Raw genomic sequence first — 3,692 nt, forward strand, 5'->3', positions numbered from 1 at the left:
GGCTGCTGCTCACCTCCCTGCCCGACTTGCCCGGGAGCAGCGGGAAGGGGAGGCCATCTTGTCACCTTGCTGACCCGCAAGGTATGGTGGCCCCCATCCCCGCACCCCGTAGGGGCAGGGACAGGAGGGGAGGCCCCCGTGCCGAAGGGCACGTGGTGGAGGCAGCCTCCCACGGACCCGTGTTACCCCCTTCGCGTCCCTCCCGCCGGCCCAGCGGCAGATGGACCCACCCCTGGGTGTGGTGGAGGGAGGCGTCTGCGGGTACCCACGCACGGAGAGACAAAAGCTTGGCTAAGAGGATGACTTTCAATAGATCTCAGCGAGGTAGTTGCTCTGCTACTTACGAAACCCTGACCCAGAATCAGGTCATCTACGAATGATTTAGCACTGGGTGCCCCACGAACATGCGGTGCAATAAGGGCGATGGAGGCGGCCCCCTTCCATCCGTGCTCCGGTCCCCAAGCGAGAGCGACTCTACGCATCGGCCCCCCGAGAGAGGCCATCTATCCCAGGCCAACCGAGGCTCCACGGCACTGCGGTATCATTACGGTTTAGGGGGGATTCTGACTTAGAGGCGTTCATTCATAATCCCACAGATGGTAGCTTCGCCCTATTGGCTCCGCAGCCAAGCACATACACCAAATGTCTGAACCTGCGGTTCCTCTCGTACTGAGCAGGATTACTATTGCAACAACACATCATCAGTAGGGTAAAACTAACTTGTCTCACGATGGTCTAAACCCAGCTCACGTTCCCTATTAGAGGGTGAACAATCCAACGCTTGGTGAATTCTGCTTCACAATGATAGGAAGAGCCGACATCGAAGGATCAAAAAGCGACGTCGCTATGAACGCTTGGCCGCCACAACCCAGTTATCCCTGTGGTAACTTTTCTGACCCCTCCTGCTTGAAACCCAAAAAGTCAGAAGGATTGTGAGGTCCTGCTTTCACAGTCTGTATTCATACTGAAAATGGAGATCAAGCGAGCTTTTGCCCTTCTGCTCCGCGGCAGGTTTCTGTCCTCCCTGAGCTCGCCTTAGGAAACCTGCGTTATCGTTTGACAGGTGTACCGCCGCAGTCAAACTCCCCACCTGCCACTGTCCCCAAAGCGGGTCGCGCCTAGCGGGCGCCGGGTGCTTGGATCCAGAAGCGAGAGCACCACGGGGCTCGCCCCCCCCGCCTCACTGGGTAAGTGAAAAAACAATAAGAGTAGTGGTATTTCACCCGCGGCCCGAGGGCCTCCCACTTATCCTACACCTCTCATGTCTCTTCACAGTGCCAGACTAGAGTCAAGCTCAACAGCCTGACCTTTACTCAAGCCAAAAAAAAGAGGTGCTTAATCTATATATTTACACGCCCTCTTTCATATGCACCCCCCTTTTTTCAGAAAAAAATATTGGGGTACCATTTTTTCTAGTGAGCAGCACCAGTGATTCATACTCCCCAAAGGTCTTTTTTCCTCTGGGTTCCTCCCCCAAACCAAAACACATTGACCTGAAGCCTATGTGTATTCTGAGTAAAAAAAACTGTATTTGGTGAAAAAATATTGTACGGTCACTTTTTTACACTAAAACTCACTTTTTTACACTTTTTTTTTCAGAAAAAAAAAGTTCGCAATTTTTTTTAAATGGCCGATTTTCAAAAAAATGCTCTTGTTGGAAGCCTTTGGACATAAGGCCACATAAACAAAATGACTTTTTCAAATATCTGTTTCCCTCACTTTTTTATTGCGGTTTGAATATTCAGACTTGACTTTTTGCAACATTGGTGATGCATGTTTTTATCATTGAGCTTGGGGAAAATGAAAAAAATAGACTTTGGGGATTGTTTACTAGGGTAAGTGATACATAAAATTAAGACTCATATTAAACTGAACCTCAAGCTGAAAAAAAAAAAAATAGCATTTACACTCACTATTTTATAAGCGACTTTCGCAATTGTTTTTGCTATATTAAAAAACCAAGGTAAAGCCGTAAATTTTAGGAAAGAGACCTTTTCAAAGTAAAACATAGGTTTGACATGCCTTCACATTAGGCTTCATAAACAAAAGAAAAAACATCTCTATGTGTTATATTCACTTTTATATAACACAGTTTCGTTTTAGGCATAAGCAAAAAGCAGCATTGGTGATGCATGTGTATTTCAATGCGGATTTTTAAAGTCTACCAACTTACGGTTTACCAATACATTTTCATAATTTTCTCTTTAGTATTTTATTATGCACATGTTAAGAAACATTTCCATGCATTATTAGCTAAATAGCATAAAAACACACTGAATTATTAACAATATTCTTTGGGAATTAGGTAACCAGATGGCCAGAAATCGAAAATCGCCTCCTATGGATTCAACTTCCATTTCATGTACTTTCTGTGTTGGCCACATGCATAACAATTGGTACATTAATGTGTACATATCGTAGCTACAATATGCAATTGAAATTAAGTCTTTAACTTATACGCTTCAAGCAAGAATTATAGGGCACATTCTGCTATGTATTATATCCTCTCCATTTCAATGGGGTGACCAGATGGCTGGCAATTGAAAATCGTCTCGTATGGATTCAACTTTCATTTTGTGTACCTTCTGTGTAGACCACATGCATATAAATTGGCACACTGTAGTAGGCTATGCTATAGAATATGTTGCAGAAGCAAATTAAGCTCTCTCTAGTGTGGATCATGAATTATGACAATATATGTGACACATTTTCCCAAAACTGGAGGCAACATTTTAAAAACATGAATGGAATCAGTGAATGATTCGTACTGCTTCTAAATATGCCACATGCATGATAATTGAGACAAAACAGTGGACCGATGTCAGCTTTGTGCTCCTTTTTGAATTATGATTCCAGATAGTATGGTTTCAGAATTATAGGCAAAAACATAAAGGTTTCTTCAACCTACACGAAGCCGAAAAAGAAAAACATACCTCAAGGTTACACTTAATTTGAACCTTTTCCCTATAAGCCACAAACATAGGAATTGGGACAATAATGTGTATATATCGTAGCTACAGTCCGCAATTTAAATTAAGTCTTTATCTTATACGCTTCAAGAATTATAGGGCACATTCTGCTATGTATTGAATCCCAACCATTTCAATGGGGTGACCAGATGGCCGGAAATTGAAAATCGCCTCGTATGGATTCAATGTCCATTTGGTGTACCTTCTGTGTAGGCCACATGCATTTAAATTGGTACACGTGGGTCCCGTACTCACTAAGCCACTGGAGTCAAGCTACCCTGGCTGAAAACAGCTGATAGCCAGAAACCGGTCCTAAGATGCTTGATTCCAGTCCAGGGAAGACATGGCTTGGCAGTTCGGGCTGGACTGTTCCCATGAGACACTGGGTCAAGACTGATTTGCATATGGCCATGTCTGAACTGGGGTGGCTTGGTGAGCAAAATAATGATGGATTAAACCCAGATCTGTGACTGGGGGTGAATGTTTTGCCATTGTGCAACATTCCATCCATCATCGTGTGTGTTTTGCTGTTCACCCTATGTGGGAAAGGTATGCCTAGATGTGGGTCCCGTGCTCACTAAGCCACTGGAGTCAAGCTACCTTGGCTAAAAACAGCTGATAGCCAGAAACCGGTCCTAGAATGCTTGATTCCTGTCCAGGGAAGACAGGACTTGGCAGTTCGGGCTGGACTGTTGCTATGAGGCACAGGGTCAAGACTGATTT

At 44.6% G+C, this 3,692-nt stretch overlaps 1 pseudogene; it reads right to left on the reverse strand.

Annotated features, from left to right (window-relative positions):
- Positions 1-282: 282 nt before the first annotated feature.
- LOC144756750 (28S ribosomal RNA) lies at positions 283-1,325 on the reverse strand (annotated as a pseudogene).
- Positions 1,326-3,692: the final 2,367 nt, after the last annotated feature.

Source organism: Lissotriton helveticus, chromosome 5_1 (genome assembly GCF_964261635.1).
Source record: "Lissotriton helveticus chromosome 5_1, aLisHel1.1, whole genome shotgun sequence".
Lineage (NCBI taxonomy): Eukaryota > Metazoa > Chordata > Amphibia > Caudata > Salamandridae > Lissotriton > Lissotriton helveticus.